This window comes from Pseudorca crassidens, chromosome X (assembly GCF_039906515.1).
Source record: "Pseudorca crassidens isolate mPseCra1 chromosome X, mPseCra1.hap1, whole genome shotgun sequence".
Lineage (NCBI taxonomy): Eukaryota > Metazoa > Chordata > Mammalia > Artiodactyla > Delphinidae > Pseudorca > Pseudorca crassidens.
The window spans coordinates 40,673,345-40,695,164 of NC_090317.1; the positions used below are offsets into that span (position 1 = coordinate 40,673,345).

A 21,820-nucleotide genomic window follows, 5' to 3' on the forward strand; every position below is an offset into this window, starting at 1 on the left:
ACTTCATTTGTTTTATATCAGTTTGTTCAATTTGTCCAGTGTAGAAAAGGAGGTGCTATTCATTGGGGGTCCTCAAAACCCAAACATCCAAAATAAAAATTAAAACTAAACAATCCATAAAGGTACTCACCTCCCCTAATAAAGAGATGCAAACATAGACAGCAATGAGATTTCACTTTTCTACCTAATTTGACTTATAATGAGGCCAAAAAATGATACAATGGAGAGTTGACAAGAGAGTGAGGAAATGGGCACTCTTGCTCACGAGCAAGGTCACAAAGCTGGGAAGACGGCAAAACAAAATCAAAGCCAAAGTCTTATCAGAATCCCAAACAGAAAGATGTGTTCTCTCTCCACCAGTACTCATTGCCTCCTGGGCTTGGAATCCTGTCTCTTGAGTAGAACCAAGGATGATGTCATTCACCTTCAGATTGTAGGGGAATTAGTCAATGTAACCTCCAGTGAGTGTCAACCTATGTCCTTCCTGGTGAACACACTGGTGAACCACAATAATTTTCAATAATTACCGTACTTATCTATAACTCTCCACCTCTCACACAAATTAAAAAATATATTTCTGCACTATGCTCTTGCACTGACCATATCTTCATTATAGTTTCACTTAGCCATAGAGTAGTTACGATCTGTCTCTTTTGTGTTGCAGGGTCCTGGCGGTACAACGACTGAAAATAATTTGTTACGCAGGGAAATGCCCATTTCATCCTATCCTCATTTACAATTGGCAACTTCTTGTTCTTGTGCTTTTGTTGTTTGCAATTTCTAAGTCAATATCCTCTTTTATTGAGCTTTTTTGTTCACAAAATATTCAAGAAATTAAGAGTTAAATTTAGAGTTTTATTGCCTTTAACCTAGGGGTGTTGTTTCCCAGGAAGTGCCAAAACCTACATACTGCCAGTGGATCGTTCTGAGGGTTAGTTCTCTTAAGATAATGTTATGCTAATTCAAACACAAAAAATTATAAAGTGTAGGTAAAGTTGGTAAGGCCCTCACAACCCCATCCATCATCACAGTGAACAAGTAAACACAACTCCTGTCTCTTGCCACCTCTGACTAATTCACCTTAGAGAAACAGAGCTGCAGTATGACACAGCTCTTCCTGTGATTAACAAACACAAAGAAAGAAAACTGTCTGCATGAGGGTCTCTAAAGAAAGAAGCCATCATTCTTCCAGACACATATAGCAGAAGGGTCAGGCTGGATCAAAATTATTCTGTTAACCAATCTGAGTAAAGGACATTAAAATTTCTTTGGTGAGGAGATATGGATTTCTGTCTGTAGAACCCAATGTCTAGCCTTGGGTTTTGTCACAGAGGCATTATGACAGAGTTACGTTTTTGACGTGTTCAAACAGGCAGGCAGGCAGGCAGACAGCTGTGGGTTTGAGACCTTTACTAGCTCAGTGGAGAGAAAAATTTCAAATCCTTGATAACTATGCTAACTTGTCATGTCCCCATACTAGATAGCACAGTTAAGAAACATGCATGACTCACAAGCATCTCTGACATTAACCTAGGGTTAAACCACATTTAACGGTACAAATAATAAAAAAATAGTTTAGTAGCTGTCTAAGGTGTAGTGAGAGACGGATGAGACAGGAAGGAGGGAAAAGGGGGAAAAGAAGTCCTAATTTAACCACAGGGAAACTGAATTTGCACATGTTCAGTTAGTGCACTGGGATATAGACAAGAACTCAATCAACAGATACACAATGTGCTGGAACATTCCTCAGGACCCTGGTCTGGTTCTAGTTGCCTGGTTTTCTAGAAAATCAGTGTTTATGAAGAGCCCTTAACTTTATTGCATTAGGGTTAGTAAACGGCTCTCACTTGCTGTAGCCTCTTCTTATCCTCTGAAACTTCACAAAGTAGCTCGACTAAAGTGTTTTCAATGGGCGATAACTGGATTAGACTGAAATAAGGCAAAAAAGAAAAGGGATCAGATAAGAAGTTTACCCTCTTAAGCAGAAAGAACATGGACAATGAGGATGGAGGCAAGATACGAATCAGAAAAATAAGTAGTGCATAACAGACAGAGGAGGTTGGAGACATGGACATCTTTTGGGGGAGGGGAAGGAAAACAGAGAAGAATTATGATAGCACAAACGCAATATCACATCTTTATTATTTCTGTTGTACTGTAAGAACGGAATGCATGTGGGAGGGGCTTTGGAAGTGGCAGGAAAATTATTTGTGTTCCTGGATAATTTGGGCCTTTTAAATCCCACTGGGTTATTAGGAGGGAATGCTGGGCTTTAATGTTTCCAAAGCTGCTAGTGCTGCCCTGTCTGTCCAAAGCAACCAAAGATCTCATGGACACAGACAGTGAGGTTCAGCATCAACAGCCTTATTCAAGAGAGTATGCAGAAGTCTATTCAAGGAAGGCTGTGAGACCTTAAGCAGGTCTTAAGAAATACTTGTAACTATGCTATCTAGCATGTGGTGATGACAACCTAGCAAAGGTGTCAAGGATTGTAGAGTCAGGTCATTGGCTGGAACCTCTGGTAGACACCTGAATAGCCTCTTTCACTATTTCTTCATAGTGGTTTTAATACATGAGATATTTCCCCCAAAACTAGAAGCTATGACTTTTAATTACAAAACGTTATGGCTGCAAAACCAGGAGCAAATTGAATTGTATCTCAAATTCTCAACCTAACATGATTGTACTATGAAGTGTGACTTTTAAAATGCTATGGCTTCAAAGCAGGAAGCAAAATAAATTATACCCCAAGTTCTCAACATGTTTTTAATGTGAACTATTTCATGAGATGGGAAGAGCCTTACCCAATGTCATGTGGATCATGCAGGATCCGGCCCTGTGACCCGGTTGTTTCTATTCTCACTCCAACTGCTTGTCCAGCAGAGCCTTCTTGCTTGGCACTTTTGTGGTCGTGCTGCCTTTCTGAGGCTCAACTGGCATCACATGCAGATTCCCCAGGTCGTGTACATCTCTGATATTAACCTAAGCTGTCCAAAAGTAGACAGGGAATCAAACCAATTAAATGGAAAAGGCATAAAGAAGCTTCCTTACCAAAACTTAAGCAGGCATGTCATTCTGAAACACAGGAATGAGATGAAATCTCATGTGTGATGTAGCTGCCTTATTTTCCTTCTTGTTCATGTTATTTGAAATGTTCTTTGTGACACAGTTATGTTATTAGGTTCATGCTAAAATCATCCCTCTAGTGAAAAGTATGCTTTGGGGACAGGAAAGAAGGGAAATAATTGCCTTGTGCCTTTCTACAGGCCAAATCTGTGTAGCTACTTTTTTTAATGCTTTCTGTTTGAACTCTCACATCAGTCTTTGTGTGTTTTTTAATTTTATACATGTGCAATTTTTCAACGAACCGCAGTCACACTCTACATACTGTCTCATAACCTGTCTCATAATAGCAAATACATTTCATTGCTTTGTCCACTTCATGAAAATGGTTGCCTGAATTTAGGACACCTGGCAAGCGCCATCTCGTGACTAGAACCAGAACTGCAGGCACTCAGGTCCTTGGTCAGGAAGGGTGGGAACTAGAGCCATCCAGACAGCAGCCTTCTCAGGCTTCTAGACTTTTACATTAACTTAAGAGCTGTGTGCGTATTATAGAAAAATGGGATCATATTTCCTCATTTTAACGTTTGCTATTATAATATCTTTCATGCATATTGTATATCTTTCTTCATCTTTCAATTTTTCAAGAAAAAAAGCAAATCCCCACAATAATGTTCAACATATAATGGTTTGCTCTCTATATTAACAGATTTCTCTTATACATATTAATAAATGGGCATATTTTTTGAAATCAGACCTTTATCCCTCCTAAGAATATATTTTAACATCTTTCCACATCAATAAATATTTTCTACATCGTCTTTTTGTGAATAACTTTTCAAGACTATTCTACATTTCTAAAATTTTTTCTCATTTTCTCACAATGAAAATTATTCAAGCTTACTGTTTTAAAAATAAGATTTAAAAATGGAGAAATGTAATATATAAAAGGTTGAAATGTTCTGTTTCCAACTACACTTATATATCCCCAATTAATAAAGTAGCATGTATATCTCCAAAATTTTCTTACATATAATGTACTAATATTATTACAGGCCATTCTGCAATATGCTTATTTTTAGTTTTTTAGAGTATACCTTCTACATCCTTTCTTATTTTTACATTTAGCTCATTGCATTAGCTTATTCTTTTTATAGCTGCATAGTATTCAAAATTATGGATGTACTATCCTACATAACTATTCCATAATATGTTTTAAACATTTTTTGAATTATTTCTCAAAAGTACATAAAACTTCAAATAAATATCTTCTGCTTGAACCAAAGTCTGTACAATAGTCTAAATATTTGAACTGCAAGAAATGCACAAGCAGCCAGATAACCAGCCTTCTCAGATCCACAGAAAAATCCACCTTCAGCTAAAGACAATGGTGTGTGTGTGGGTATCCATTTAAATGTCTGTAACAAAATGGATTTTTCTCTTTCAGCTCCATTATGTCTTTCCAAAAAAAATCTAAAGGTACATAAAATCTAAAGAAGAAAATACTCAACGTTCTTTCTCCAACCCCTGAGTTGTTTACTGCTTACATTTGAGTCTAATCCCCTTGATTTTTCCCTCATCATATATATATATGTGTGTGTGTATATATGTAATTTCAAATAATGTATTCATATATATGTACATATCAGAATACACTATTTTAAATTACATTTATTCACCAACATATTTGAACACATTTCCACGTTTCTATATGTTTACACATTTTTTTTTTTTTTGGCAGGTAGTTTTCTTCCCCCATGGTTTTAAATTCTCATCTCAGTTTTTTTTATGCTGACATAGCTACTCATGCTAAGTGAAATGTGGGAAAAGAAGTGGAAAATCTCCTCTCTTTTTTCCCTAGACATTTATTACTAGATATACTGCTGTGTTTTATTATATCAATATAAGTCTATTATTCTTCAGTTTATGATCTTACAAATATTTTTCATATTACAGTACAAATAGGACTATATCATTCTTTTCATAGCTAGGTAGAGATGTAGACAGTGATTGTCCTTTGCACATCCATAAAAAAGTGATCCTCTTAAAACATTGAGTATTCCCTGACAATAAACTAAACTTCTTATTGCCAGAAGTACTTAAATTTGCAGTTATACATTACTTCAGATTATTACTATACAAACTCCACCAAAACAGTAAGATTTGTTGGAAACACAATCAACAACCAAAGAAATATAAAGAGGTAACACTCCAAACTAATAACTTCATTTTTCATTATCACAATCTTTTTTTTTCAAAGTAAGGAAGATAAATTTTCAAGTTTTGTTTCATCATTTATCTCTGTTACCATTGCTTTTTGACTGAAAGATAAAATGCCCTATTCGAAAGTCAACTTTTGCAACCTCATGAAGTATTTTTTCCGCAGGTGTAATCTGATCACCTCCCCCACTTTTAAAGTGTGTACTTTTAAAATATCTGGAAGGAATACAAAATTCAGATATAATTCCCTCACAGAAACAACGACTCTCACAAAACGACACTCCTTTCCCACGACTCCAAAGCAGCAGTCCCTTCTTTTCTCACCTTAACTGCCAAGTCTCCAGAAATCTCCGAAAGTAACTAGCTTTTTACGACAGCCATTACCTCCAAGCTTCTTCTCTTCTCTCTTCGGCGGAGGCTTCCGAAGTCTGTATGTAATGCGGCTCCTCCCCCAAGACTGGCCAGGGCCGGCTCACTTCCAAGCTTCTAGAGGATGCTCCGCCCCCTCCCTGTGATGGGGAAAGCAGGAGGTCCTTCCCTCGTTTAGAAGGAGGAGAACCTCCAAGTTGAACCGAAATACAGTTAAAGGAAAGAAATGTTCATTTTAAAGAACTTTAACGTGTAATGGAAACATATGTCTGTTCAATTTTCTTTTAAACCCCTAGGGTCTGTGATTTCCTGAAAAAAGAAAAGGAGGTAGCAAATCTCTTTTTCATATAATAAAGATGCAGGTAAAATAATCCTTACATATTTTTTTCAGTCTATCTCTCATACTTTGTCTCTGGTAAATTTAAGACCTGTTAGTCAAGCTTCACTAAAAAGCATGCTAAGTATCTTGATTGCGATTGTAGTGGATTAATAACTTTATTTTAGGGAGAATTAATTCTTTACAGTTTTGAATCTGAACCTGGAACACAATACTGTATGTCTCTCCTTTCATTCAGGTCTCCTAATACTTCCTTCCTTAGGTTATTTCTAGAGAAAAATCCCCAAACAAAATCTGACCAAACCGAAATTGAAAAAAAAAAATCAATCATAATATCACAATAAGCCACAGTCGAAAATCAACCACAAATTTACAAACGCTTTTCAATGGATATGATTGGGTAAACAAAAATATCCCTAAACTGCTGTTATATTTCAATAAAAAAGAAATGATCAACATAGCAGAATCAGACAAAGGGCACTAGCAGACAATTCACAATGTTCTTTCCTACTTGTGATATTTACTTCCCTATAACGAAGGTTCAAGCAGTGCAACTTGTAGGCTCTCTCTGCTTCTTCTAGATCAGAAAGGCCTCTAGATGATGGACAGTTTGCTTAAATCTGGGTTTCTGTTACTCTCATTTTATTCTCATAATGAGCAGTATCCTGCAATTTATTTCCCCCCTCTTAATAAAGCTGACATTTTGTTTTCATCTGCTATTCCATTTGTTTTATTGCAATTTGTTCATTATTTACCAGATATGACAGTTGTAAAGTTTTGTGTACCCACTAAGTAACATCAAAATGTGTAATACTGCAAAAAAATGTATAGAAATACATCACTCAGCAAGCAAGAAAATTTTGTTTAAAATACCGTATGCTAACGCATATATATGAAATCTAGGAAAATGGTACTGATGAACCTAGTGGCAGGGCAGGAATAAAGATGCAGATGTAGAGAACAGACTTGAGGACACGGGGAGGGGGAAGGGTAAGCTGGGATGAAGTGAGAGAGTGGCATGGACATATATACACTACCAAATGTAAAATAGATAGCTCGTGGGAAGCAGCCACATAGAACAGGGAGATCAGCTCTGTGCCTGGTGACCACCTAAAGGGGTGGGATAGGGAGGGTGGGAGGGAGGTGCAAGAGGGAGGAGATATGGGGATATATGTATACGTATAGCTGATTCACTTTGTTATACAGCAGAAACTAACACAACATTGTAAAGCAATTATACTCCAATAAAGATGTAAAAAAAAAGATAATTTTGTTTAGTTCTAACAGAAGTGAGAGAAAGTGAGGCCAGCTTTTCTTGAAGCTCTTTCAGCATACAAAGCATTTTGATTTCTCCCAGATTAAAGTCTACGTATTTGGTCTTGTAGTGTCTAATATGATTCCTTTTTTCTAAATTTTTATTTTATTATTTTTTTATACAGCAGGTTCTTATTAGTCATCAATTTTATACACATCAGTGTATACATGTCAATACCAATTGCCCAATTCATCACACCACCACCCCCATCCCCCTGCAGCATTCCCCCCTTGGTGTCCATACGTTTATTCTGTACATCTGGTTCTCAATTTCTGCCCTGAAAACCGGTTCATCTGTACCATTTTTCTAGGTTCCACATATATGCATTAATATACGATATTTTTCTCTTCCTGACTTACTTCACTCTGTATGACAGTCTCTAGATCCATCCACGTCTCAACAAATGACCCAATTTGGTTCCTTTTTATGGCTGAGTAATATTCCATTGTATATATGTACCACACCTTCTTTATCCATTTGTCTGTCGATGAGCATTTAGGTTGCTTCCATGACCTGGCTATTTTGTAAATAGTGCTGCAATGAACATTGGGGTTCATGTTTTTTTGAATTATGGTTTTCTCTGGGTACATGCCCAGTAGTGGGATTGCTGGATCATATGGTAATTCTATTTTTACTTTTTTAAGGAAACTCCATACTGTTCTCCATAGTGGCTGTATCAATTTACATTGCCACTAACAGTGCAAGAGGGTTCCCTTTTCTCCACACCCTCTCCAGCATTTGTTGTTTGAAGATTTTCTGATGATACCCGTTCTAACTGGTGTGAGGTGATTCCTCATTGTAGTTTTGATTTGCATTTCTCTAATAATTAGTGATGTTGAGCAGCTTTTCATGTGCTTCTTGGACATCTGTATGTCTTCTTTGGAGAAATGTCTATTTAGGTCTTCTGCCCATTTTTGGATTGGGTTGTTTGTTTTTTTAATATTGAGCTGCATGAGCTGTTTATATATTTTGGAGACTAATCTTTTGTCCATTGATTCGTTTGCAAATATTTTCTTCCATTCTTAGGGTGGTCTTTACATCTTGTTTATGGTTTCCTTTGCTGTGCAAAAGCTTTTAAGTTTCATTAGGTCCTATTTGTTTATTTTTGTTTTTATTTCCATTATTCTAGGAGGTGGATCAAAAAAGATCTTGCCGTGATTTATGTCGAAGAGTGATCTTCCTATGTTTTCCTCTAAGAGTTTTATAGTGTCTGGCCTTACATTTAGATCTCTAATCCATTTTGAGTTTATTTTTGTGTATGGTGTTAGGGAGTGTTCTAATTTCATTCTTTTACAGGCAGGTGTCCTGTTTTCCCAGCACCACTTATTGAAGAGACTGTCTTTTCTCCATTGTATATCCTTGCCTCCTTTGTCATACATTAGTTGACCATATTTGCATGGGTTTATCTCTGGGCTTTCTATCTTGTTTCATGGATCTATGTTTCTGTTTTTGTGCCAGTACCATAGTGTCTTGAATGCTGTAGCTTTGTAGTATAGTGTGAAGTCAGGGTGTCTGATTCCTACAGCTCTGTTTTATTCCCCTCATGACTGCTTTGGCTATTCGGGGTCTTTTTGGTCTCCATACAAATTTTAAGATTTTTTGTTCTAGTTCTGTAAAATATGCCATTGGTAATTTGATAGGGATTTCATTGAATCTGTACATTGCTTTGGATAGTATAGTCATTTTCACAATATTGATTCTTCCAATCCAAGAACATGGTATACCTCTCCATCTGTTAGTATCATCTTTAATTTCTTTCATCAGTGTCTTATAGCTTTCTGCATACAGGTCTTTTGTCTCCCTAGGTAGGTTTATTCCTCGGTATTTTATTCTTTTTGTTGCAATGGTAAATGGGAGTGTTTCCTTAATTTCTCTTTCAGATTTTTCATCATTAGTGTATAGGAATGCAAGAGATTTCTGTGCATTAATTTTGTATTCTGCAACTTTACCAAATTCATTGATTAGCTCTAGTAGTTTTCTGGTGGCATCTTTAGGATTTTCTATAGTATCATGTCATCTGCAAACAGTGACAGTTTTGCTTCTTCGTTTCCAATTTGTATTCTTTTTATTTCTTCTTCTTCTCTGATTGCCATGGCTAGGGCTTCCAAAACTATGTTGAATAATAGTGGTGAGAGTGGACATCCTTGTCTTGTTCCTGATCTTAGAGGAAATGCTTTCAGTTTTTCACCATTGAGAATGATGTTTGCTGTGGGTTTGTTATACATGGCCTTTATTATGTTGAGGTAGGTTCCCTCTATGCCCACTTTCTGGAGAGTTTTTACCATAAATGGGCGTTGAATTTTGTCAAAAGATTTTTCTGCATCTATTGAGATGATCATATGGGTTTTATTCTTCAATTTGTTCACATGGTGTATCACATTGATTAATTTGGGTATATTGAAGAATCCTTGCATCCCTGGGTTATATCCCTCTTGATCATGGTGTATGATCCTTTTAATGTGTTTTGGATTTTGTTTGCTAGTATTTCGTTGAGGATTTTTGCATTTATATTCATGAGTGATATTGGTCTGTAATTTTCTTTTTTTGTAGCATCTTTGTCTGGTTTTGGTATCAGGGTGATGGTGGCCTCATAGAATGAGTTTGGGAGTGTTCCTTCCTCTGCAGTTTTTTGGAAGAGTTTGAAAAGTATGGGTGTTAGCTCTTCTCTAAATGTTTGATAGAATTCACCTGTGAAGCCATCTGGTCCTGTACTTTTGCTTGTTGGAAGATTTTTAATCACAGTTTCAATTTCATTACTTGTGATTGGCCTGTTCATATTTTCTATTTCTTCCTGGTTCAGTCTCGGAAGGTTATACCTTTCTAAGAATTTGTCCATTTCTTCCAGGTTGTCCATTTTATTGGCATAGAGTTGCTTGTAGTAGTCCCCTAGGATGCTTTGTATTTCTGCGGTGTCTGTTGTAGCTTCTCCTTTTTCATGTCTAATTTTGTTGATTTGAGTCCTCTCCCTCTTTTTCTTGATGAGTCTGGCTTATGGTTTATCAATTTGTTTATCTTCTCAAAGAACCAGCTTTTAGTTTTATTGATATTTGCAATTGCTTTCTTTGTTTCTATTTCATTTATTCCTGCTCTGATCTTTATGATTTCTTTCCTTCTGCTAACTTTGGGTTTTGTTTGTTCTTCTTTCTAGTTCCTTTAGGTGTAAGGTTAGATTGTTTATTTGAGATTTTCCTTGTTTCTTGAGGTAGGCTTGTATAGCTATAAACTTCCCTCTTAGAAATGCTTTTGCTGCATCCCATAGGTTTTGGATCATCGTGTTTTCATTGTCATTTGTCTCTAGGTATTTTTTGATTTCCTCTTTGATTTCTTCAGTGATCTCTTGGTTATTTAGTAACGTATTGTTTAGCCTGCGTGTGTTTGTGCTTTTTACGTTTATTTCCCTGTAAATCATTTCTAATCTCATAGCGTTGTGGTCAGAAAAGAAGCTTGATATGATATCAATTTTCTTAAATTTACTGAGGCTTGATTTGTGACCCAAGATGTGATCTATCCTGGGGAATGTTCTGTGCGCACTTGAGAAGAAAGCGTAACCTGCTGTTTTTTGATGGAATGTCCTATAAATATCTATTAAATCTATCTGGTCTATTGTGTCATTTAAAGCTTCTGTTTCCTTATTTATTTTCATTTTGGATGATCTGTCCATTGATGTATGTGAAGTGTTAAAGTCCCCCACTACTATTGTGTTACTGTCGATTTCCTGTTTTATAGCTGTTAGCAGATGCCTTATGTATTGAGGTGCTCCTATGTTGGGTGCATATATATTTATAATTGTTATATCATCTTCTTGGATTGATCCCTTTATCATTATGTAGTGTCTTTCCTTGTCTCTTATAACATTTTTTATTTTAAAGTCTATTTTATCTGACATGAGTATTGCTCCTCCAGCTTTCTTTTGATTTCCACTTGCATGGAATATCTTTTTCCATCCCCTCACTCTCAGTCTGTTTGTGTCCCTAGGTCTGAAGTGGGTCTCTTGTAGACAGCATATATATGGGTCTTGTTTTTGTATCCATTCAGCGAGCCTGTGTCTTTTGGCTGGAGCATTTAATTCATTCACGTTTAAGGTTATTATCGATATGTATGTTCCTATGACCATTTTCTTAATTGTTTTGGGTTTGTTTTTGTAGGTCCTTTTCTTCTCTTGTGTTTCCCACTTAGAGAAGTTCCTTTAGCATTTATCATAGAGCTGGTTTGGTGGTGCTGAATTCTCTTAGCTTTTGCTTGTCTGTAAAACATTTGATTTCTCCATCGAATCTGAATGAGATCCTTGCCGGGTAGAGTAATCTTGGTTCTGGGTTCTTCCCTTTCATCCCTTTAAATATGTCATGCCACTCCCTTCTGACTTGTAGAGTTTCTGCTGAGAAATCAACTGTTAACCTTATGGGAGTTCCCTTGTATGTTATTTGTCGTTTTTCCCTTGCTGCTTTCAATAATTTTTCTTTGTGTTTAATTTCTGCCAATTTGATTACTATGTGTCTTGGTGTGTTTCTCCTTGGGTTTATCCTGTATGGGACTTGCTGCGCTTCCTGGTCTTGGGTGGCTCTTTCCTTTCCCATGTTAGGGAAGTTTTCGACCATAATCTCTTCAAATATTTTCTCTGGTCCTTTCTCTCTCTCTTTTCCTTCTGGGACCCCTATAATGCAAATGTTGTTGCGTTTAATGTTTTCCCAGAGGTCTCTTAGGCTGTCTTCATTTCTTTTAATTCTTTCTTCTTTCTTCTGTTCCGCAGCAGTGAATTCCACCTTTTTGTCTTCCAGGTCACTTATCCGTTCTTCTGCTCAGTTATTCTGCTATTGATTCTTTCTAGTGTGTTTTTCATTTCAGTTATTGTATTGTTCATCTCTTTGTTTGTTCTTTAATTCTTCTAGGTCTTTGTGAAACATTTCTTGCATCTTCTCGATCTTTGCATCCATTCTTTTTCCGAGGTCCTGGATCATCTTCACTGTCATTATTCTGAATTCTTTTTCTGGAGGTTGCCTATCTCCACTTCCTTTAGTTGTTTTCCTGGAGTTTTATCTTGTTCCTTCATCTGGTACATAGCCCTCTGCCTTTTCATCTTGTCTATCTTTCTGTGAATGTGTTTTTTTCTCCCACAGGTTGCAGGATTGTAGTTCTTCTTGCTCCTGCTGTCTGCCCTCTATGGGAAGATTTTTCAGGACTTTGAGATTTGTCAATCACAATCCATAAAATGTTCTTACACTTACTTTTGACAAATATTGCCTAAATCTCTAAGGAAAAGTCATGGTAGGTCCATATATTTGTGTATTTTACCCAGTAGGTGAATCCATGCTCCTATCCTGATATATTCAACCACTCTAATAAATTAACAAAGCCTGTCAGTATTGTATCTCCCTTCCACATACATGTAAACTTAAGGGTCCCTGTCACAAGCTACAGGTCAATGTTTGCATATAATGGAAGAGAGTTCCATGAAAGTTAGCCATAGATCCACAATGAATGGATTGTATAAAGGACTGGAGATTCAAAATTTCTGGGACTATGTTAGTCTAGAAGCAAGGGCATCAAGCAATAAACTGCTGATTGAAGATGAACTGAACAAGAATTAGTTATATGTGACTAAGGGAAGACTGAGTGAAAGGAATGAGAAAAATTTGTGATTGTTTGCATTGAGATGTTTTAGGTATTGTGCTTGATATTCTCTATTCAGTCTTTGTACCATCAAGTTTTTCTCTCTCTTCTTTTTTTAAACATTAACTAATGGGGTTTCTCTAGTTGCAATGAGTGGGGGTTACTCTTCATTGTGGTGTTTGGGCTTCTCATTGTGGTGGCTTCTCTTGTTGCAGATCACGGGCTCTAGGCTCGTGGACTTCAGTAGTTGTGGCTTGTGGGCTCTAGAGCACAGGATCTGTAGTTGTGGCACATGGGATTAGTTGCTCTGCAGCATGTAGGAACTTCCTGGACCAGGGCTCAAAACCATGTCCCCTACATTGGCAGGCAGATTCTTAACCAGTGTACCACCAGGGAAGCCCCTCTCTTTCTTCTCTTTTTTCTTCTCTTCCTCCTCCTCCTTTTAAATTCTACCTCCCCAAATCATAGGGTAACAGAAATATCTCACCCTTCATGTGGCATGCAATTCAAGTGATTCCCACCCAACCCACCAAGAAAATCCACAGAGAATATATTATGGTGTAGCTCATGTCATCAAATTTTAGGATGCAACATATTAATTTCTTCAGAATATTACAGGATAGAGCATAGCCCATTAGAATTCAGAAACACATAAAATTTCATATGTGTTTATATTATGACATTTTAATGTAAAAACAGACTGTAAATATGAATTTTCAGGGGAATAAAAAACTTAGAGATGATAACTCTAGATATCTAGAAGACTGTTCAAAATCCCACTCTTTAGCCTTTGTATATTGCCAGGGAGGCATATGGAAAAATGGTTACATGTTTGATATTTTCAATATGATGGCAGTCTGACAGACATTAATTTATTTCTCAGCTCTGCCACTTATTAGTTGTGTAATCTTAAATAAATTCCTTAACTTCTGTGTGCCTCAATTTCTTTATCTATAAAATGTGTATAATCATAATATCTATTTTTAGAGTTGACAAAATTAATTGAAACAATACTGTAGTTCAACAGAAATCAAATCAAATTTGTAACTGTAACCACACTGGAAATATCACATTTGAAGGTAAAATCACCTAATCAGAATTGACAAAACTACTACCAAGAAACAAGGATTATACTTGATAACAATGCCTAAAAAGACCTCCCAGGGAACTGTCTGGTACTTGCTCTGTTGCTCAAAGAGTCGCTGCCTCACAGGTAGTAAATAATATCTCTTTTCTGTCAGGTCAGCAACCTTAGAAATTTGGGTTGATCTCTGGAAATGTGGGATTGCTGCACAGTAATAAGTATGCATACAAATATAGGTGAATTTCTTGGTCCTTGTTCTCTAACTTTGCATAAGTTCATGAAAGTGGGAAAGGGCATTTCTGAAGTAATAGGAACTATTTAAAACAGAGCTTTGAATTCCTTTCATAATCTTCCAACAAAAGTTATCAGGCCTTGGTAGTTTCTCTCCATAAAAGTTGTTAGCTATATAACTAGGAGGCATGTGTATGTTTAGTAATGTTACCAAACCAGACTTGGGTCCATTTGCCTGGGTACAGTAAAGCCAATCTACTGACACCAGGTTGTGGTAAAGGAAAGTACAGCGTTTATTGCAGGGCACCAAGCAAAGAAAATGGGCATCTCATGATCAAAAGACCCAAACCCCTCAATGCCATTCAGGGAAGGGTGTTTAAAGGCAGTGTTAGGGAGGGAGCTACAGGGTGCTTGATCAGCTCATACATAATTCTCAGATTGGTTGGCATAAAGGTTAAGTTTCAAGCATCACCAATCTTCTGTTTTCAACCTGTTTGGGGTCTATGTGCTTGTGGTCAGCAGTTTTCATCTGGTGGGGGTCTGCTCCCTGTAAAAACAATGTAGGAATGTGTGTCAAGCCTGTATCTATATCTTTCAGGGAACTGGGAGTTCAGTGATTCTGCTATTTGGTGGATTTATAGTCTACATTGTTACCAGTTTCCCAGGCAAAAAGCTATTCTTTGTTTCTACATCTTCACATTTCCTAATCATCAGCTCTTGATCCAGCCTTTCCAGACTCAGTGGAGGCCTGGGAGACTAAAGCCAAAGTCTTTTGCTTCAGAAGACAGGGACACTGGGGTTTGTATATGGTTTCACTACCCCCTTTTCTTTGATACTCCTCAATCTTGAGGGGAACAGGCTCTGGAGAAGAAAGGAAATAAAGTTTTGGATAGAGACGTTAATCATAAACTCAGCTTTAGGGGGACTCAGTTTCAGTAACACTCTTGATGCACTTATGTAAATATAACAGGTTATATAGAAAAATAACACACTCTAAAAGCCCAAATTCATAGAAAAAATTAATTTGTTACCATTAAGATTGATTTACTTTGGAATTATATGGAAATTCTTCCTAGGTGTTGAAGTTGAATTAAAGCAATAATATCAATATAAGTACAAATCTTACTGATGATCATGATTGTAATAATAGTGTACAAAGTAAACCTGTGTTCAATTTTTGCTAAATTCAAAAATTGTAAAAAATGATTAATCTAACAGTAAGTTAAAATGAGAATGAGTATTGCTTTTTGGAGGAGGAAACCAAAAGGAGTGATAGTCAAAGAAAAAACAATTATCCCCAAACTAAGAAATGGGCAAACTTTATATTCTGTATCTTCATTTCAGCTTGAAAAAAACCCACTGGCACTAACTTATTTTTTGGTATGCTGTTTCCAATCTCTGTTGACTTTGTTTCATGCTTTCCTGATAGATGTCCCTATTACTCACTATTGCTGGAGGATGAAAACTGAATCCCAATCTCAGGCAGCTATATTCAGAACATTTGCTGCATAAATGCCCTGTTTTTTGCTCTTCTGACTGATAGTCAGCATGTACGATATTGCTACAAGCTTACTTTGTAACAACTGGCAAGGACATTATGTGTTTAAGACTTTGTGAAAGGAAACTTGAATTACAATAAAAAACTACTTGTATTTATGTAAGTATTCATAGTCTCCAATTTTGTAACCATTCCATTTCAATGTCCTTTCAGAACTGGCACATTCTCTTCTAAATGTTTTTGTTATCTTGCTGCTTCCCTTATTAGTGAGTTAAATTTTGACACGTTAGAGGTAAATTTATCTAAAGCAGATTTTTTATCAAATGATATACAAAGCATGTTAACAATCCCTAAGTCATTGGCCTTGACCAATATACAAGACTGGCTATTAACAAACAGCATGATCATAAGCATGCATACGGGCTAAATGTCAGCCCATCTTAAGTGCAAGAGCAGGAGAAAAGAATTTACTGGAGTTGAGCGCTCACACACAGAGAAAGGCAAGCTAATCAGTGAGTCACTGCCAGCGCCAAAAGGGACTGAGAAATCTCTGGTGAAATGTGTGTGAATATGGCAGTGAGGGAAAAAGTGCTTCCAGTGCAGAGAAATGAAGTCCCACAGAGAATCCTCTGACCTATGACCTCTACGAATACAAGTTTGAATTTGCTCCATTTGGAGATTTTGTGTTCCTGAGTCAATACTAAAACTTAGACACTGCCAATGGCTAATGATACTATGAGTTAGACCACTTAGGGTGATATTACAGTAAATTAAAAAAAAATTAAGTAAGGGTGATGAAGAATTGACAACTACATTATCACAGTACACAGGTAATTAAAAAAATAACACCAGCTCTTGCCACACTCTGAGATCATAGGTTAGAGTTGCAGTGTGACACAACTCTTTTTGGGATTAACACCATAAAGCAGGTCCCTTTCTGGTCTTTCTTGAGAACTCTAAAGCAAGAAGGAGCCATCTTACTCTCTAGGGGGCCCATAAAAGAAGGATTAGGCTGGACCAGAATTATTCCTGTATTTACTTTGAATAGAGGTTATCCTCATTTTCTAGTGAGAAATGATAGATAGGTAGCTAGCTAGCTAGATAATTGTTCACAAGGTCCACTGTTTAGTCTATATAAATTGTCAGGGAAATGCATACCAGGATTGTTATATATTTGATATTCTCAATATGACAGGCAATCTGATAGATATGAATTTATTCCCCATATTGCCACTTATTAGTCATGTGATCTTATGTAAATTATTTAACATCTATATACCTCAGTTTTTTGAGTGCATAAGTATGAAATTAGAGAAATATTAATAACTATCTCTAGAGTTGATAGAAGTAATCAAAAGAATACTGTAGTTCAACTGAAATGAAAATATCTGAGAATTTCCAGGAAACTTGTGAAAAAGTTTAAGTATGGAAGACTAACAACACCGTATATGAAGACATATAAACAAAGTAATAATGATTAAAAGTGTTTAGTACTAACCTATGTAGGTGTGTATCAGGAGGTTAAAGTAGGTATAGCAAGAATAGGAGAAAGGAAAAAAGAAGCCCAAAATGAACCACAGAGTATCTGAAGGTACACATGGTCCATTAATGTAGGTGAATATGGACAAGAAATCTAGCATGGATTCTCTATGCTCTGGAAAAATCCTTGGGCCATTGGTCTGTGTTTAATTCCTGGTTCACTACTGAAGCAGTGGTTTTAATCAGACTCTTCTGTTTTAGGATTACTAATTATTCTCACCTTTGGGGCCCTTGTCCTTTCCTCCTAAAACTCTAAGGGGGCTTGAAAACTTGTTTTGAATGGGCAATATTTGAACATACTGGATTAAGGACAGGGCAGAGAAGAAGAACCAGCAAAGGAATGTCTTATGTCAAAGAAGGAATCTTGTCAATGAGAATGCAGTAGAGATATAAGAATGAAGAGAAAAAAATGGGGATCATACAGAGTAGGCCTCATGCATGGAATCTACTTGAAAGAAAAGAACTATAAGAGTACTATCATAATACCCCAAGACCAACATATTCTCATTGTTATTTTATTTTAAGGTGTAAGTATGTGTGTCTGTATTCATGTGTGTGAGAGAGAGCAACACTGATGTTATAGAAATCTGCATGCTTGAAGTCACCTGTTACTTTCATCATCAGAGCCAAAGCACATGAGTGCCCTGAAGCTATGGGGATCAGAGCAGACAAGTGCTGTGTCAACAAGGCTTCTGGCACTCCCACTGCTACAGTTAGAGCCAGAGCCTGGAGCACACTGCTGCCTAGGCAGCCAGAGCATCTGTGACTTACCTGCACAACTGGGCACTTTCTGCCTGAGGAGGAATCAAGGAAAGATAGGGGAAGGGGAAGAAAGGGAAGGGAAGGAAAGAAAAGAAAAGGAAGAAAAGTGAAGAGAAGAAAAGAAAAAGAAAAGAAGAAAGGAAAGAAAAGAACACAAAAGAAAAATGGCTTCTCTCTTTCTCCCACTTTCCAATCTCCTGATAGTGCCTCCCATTGACAGAACCTAATAGACACCAAGCAGGAAATGGGATCTGGGGAAAGTAGTCAATGGGTTTTCATCACCTATAATACGGAAGGATGGGAAAGGTACAATAGGTACAGTAGGAATATAGTGTCTATTGCCAATATTTTTCTGTAAAATAATTACACATGCTTATAGAAAATACAAAAATACAGAAATACAAGAAGGTGTATATATATATACTGTCTAGTATAACACACCAGAGATACTCACTGTTAATGTCTGTAGTTTTATCTTTCATAAATTTTCACACATATGCCTGTGAATGCTATTTTTTTACATCTTTATTGGAGTATAATTGCTTTACAATGGTGTGTTAGTTTCTGCTTTATAACAAAGTCAATCATTTATACATATACGTATGTTCCCATATCTCTTCCCTCTTGCGTCTCCCTCCCTCCCACCCTCCCTATCCCACCCCTCTAGGTGGTCATAAAGCACCGAGCTGATCTCCCTGTGCTATGCGGCTGCTTCCCACTAGCTATCTATTTTACGTTTGGTAGTGTATATATGTCCATGCCACTCATTCGCTTTGTCACAGCTTACCCTTCCCCTTTCCTATATCCTCAAGTCCATTCTCTAGTAGGTCTGCGAATGCTATTTGAAATTAGGATTATTGTATTCGACAATATACTTGAACCCTTTCATACCCAAAATATTTTTCATCATTTAAAAGATAATTTTAACAAGACAGTCCCTATGTTTTTAAAATGTTATATCATTTTTCTGATGACAAATATAATGCATGTTTTTAAAGAAAATGTGAATACTACAGAACTGTATAATATAGAAGTTGATATGATCCTGTATCTCTACCACCCCCACCTCCTGCCTGCCTACCCAGATATACTCTGTTAATTATTGCCATATATTTCCAGATGTTTTTACTTTAAAAATGAGGCCATGGGATACATGCAATTCTGCATTTTACTTTTCTTTTAAATGTAATATGACATGTTTCCATATTACTACATATACCAACTCATTCTTTTCAGCAATTACATATTGTAGTATCTAGTGTATAGACCCTCTTAGTGTTTCATAACCTGTTTTTCATTATACAACTTTACTGAGGTATAACTGACATATAATAAACTGCACATATATAAACTTTTACAATTAATGTTTTGATGTATGTATGCCCTGATGAAATTATCACTACAATCAATATAATTAATATATCTATCAACCCTCCAAATTTCCCTGCACTGCTTTGTTCTGCCCCTTTCCCACTCAGTCCCCAGTCAGCCACTGAGCTTCTTTCTGTCACTATAAACTTGTTTGTTTGCTTTTTTCTAGGATTTTATGTACATGCACTTATACAGTAACAATCTTTTTAATGTTTCTTTTACTCAGAATAATTATTTTGAGATTTATCCTCGTTGTATGTATCAACAGTTTATTCCTTTTTATTACTGTTACTTTTATTACTGATTAGTATTCCATTGAATGGATGTACAACAATTTATTTTTTCATCTATTAATAGGTATTTGGATTGTTTCCAGTTTTTGGCTATTAAAAATAAAGCTGCTATTCCTGCACAAGTCTGTATAGACACATGCTAGTTTTTTACTTTTGGGTAGATACTTAGGAGTGAAATGGCTAGATTATATGGTAGGTGTATGTGTAACATTTTAAGAAACTGTCAAACTGTTTTCCAAAGTGGCTGTACCATTTTACTATCCCATCTGAAGTGTATGAGAGTTCAGTCTTTCACATCTTCACCAACATTTGGTATACACGATTTTTTTCTTGTTTTTTTTTTTTTTTTTTTGTGGTACGCGGGCCTCTCACTGTTGTGGCCTCTCCCGTTGCGGAGCACAGGCTCCGGACGCGCAGGCTCAGCGGCCATGGCTCACGGGCCCAACCGCTCCGTGGCATGTGGGATCTTCCCAGACCGGGGCATGAATCCGTATCCCCTGCATCGGCAGGTGGACTCTCAACCACTGTGCCACCAGGGAAGCCCGGTATACACGTTTTTTAAGCCACTCTATTACACGTTCAGTGGTTTTGATTTATTCTTCTTTAACTACTAATGATGTTCAGCATCCTTCATATGCTTATTTGCCATTTGTAAGTCTTCCTTGGTGAAGTGCTGATTCAAATCTCTTGCCTTTTTTTAAAAAAAAATTGGATTGTTTGTTTTTCGGAGCTCTTTATATATTCTGGATGGAAGTCCTTTGTGGGATATCTTCTTTTCAAATATTTTTTCACAGTCTGACTTGTCTGTTTGTTCTCTTAGAGTAATGTCTTTCAAAGACCATAATTTAAAATTTTTGATGAAGTCTGATTTATCATTTTTTTCTCATATGGATTATACTTTGATGTCATATCTAAGTAATCTTTGTCTAACTGAAGGTCACAAAGGTTTTCTTCTATGTTTTCTTTTAAATTTTTTATAGTTTTAGGTTTCAAGTTTAGTTCTATGATCTATTTTAAGTTAATTTTTGTACCTAGTGTGAGTTTTAGATCCAGTTCATTTTTTAAAAAAATGTGGTATTCAATTGATCCAGCCTCATTTGTAGAAAAGACTAACCTTTCTCCACAGAATTGCCTTGGTACCTTTGTAAAGTATCAATTGTCCAGGTATGTGTAATCTGCTCCTGGACTCTCTCTTCTATCCCACTGTTCTATATGTTTATCTTTACAGTGAAACACCACTATCTTGATTGACACATCTTTATAATAAGTTTAGAAATATGTCTTCCAAATTTGTGCTTTATCAAAATTGTTTTGTCTATTCAAATTTCTCTGTATTTCCCTGTGAATTTTAGAATCTACTTGTTTATTTGTACCAAAAAGACTGTTAAGATGCTTACTGGGATTGTAGTGAATCAATCAATCAGTTTGGGGAGAATTGAGACCTTAACAATATTGAGTGTCTTGATCGATGGACACCAGTACACCAGTTATCTATTTAAAACCTGTACTGTCTGATATCAATACAGCCATTCCAACTTTCTCTTGATTAGCATTAGCATGGCATATTATTTCTATCCTTTTACTTTTTGGTGTACTTTTATTTTTACAGTGGGTTTCTTGTAGGCAGCATATAGTTGAGTCTTGCTTTTTTATCCAGTCTCCCAGTCTTTAGCTAAGGAGTGTTTAGACCATTTATATTTGATGTGGTTATTGATGTGATTGGGTTTAAATCTACCATCTTGCTGTTTAACCCACCTGCTCTTTGTTCCTCTTTGCTTCTTGTTCTGCCTTCTTTTGAATTAATCAGATATGTCTTATCATTCCATTTTATATTCTTTGTCGGTTTATTATCTATTACCCTTCATTAGAGTATTTATTGATTTTTTGAATTTTATTTTTTATACAGCAGGTTTTTATTAGTTATCTAGTTTATTCACATTAGTGTATATATGTCAATCCCAATCTCCTAGTTCATCCCACCACCACCGCCCCCCACCATTTTCCCCCCTTGGTTAGAGTATTTATGGATTGCTTTAGGGTTTTAAGTATACATCTTTAACTTGCCCATAGTGTATCTCCAAGTTATATTATTCAACTTCATATATGGATTAAGAGCGTTACTATGGTATGA

General features: G+C 36.4%; 1 long non-coding RNA gene across 1 annotated transcript; it reads right to left on the reverse strand.

The window, feature by feature from the left end:
• Positions 1-1,743: 1,743 nt before the first annotated feature.
• Positions 1,744-5,725, reverse strand: LOC137216741 (uncharacterized). Its single transcript, XR_010939836.1, has 3 exons — positions 5,608-5,725; positions 2,805-2,987; positions 1,744-1,929 (listed from the first exon to the last, which is right to left on the reverse strand). It is a non-coding gene; the product is annotated as an uncharacterized lncRNA (long non-coding RNA).
• Positions 5,726-21,820: the final 16,095 nt, after the last annotated feature.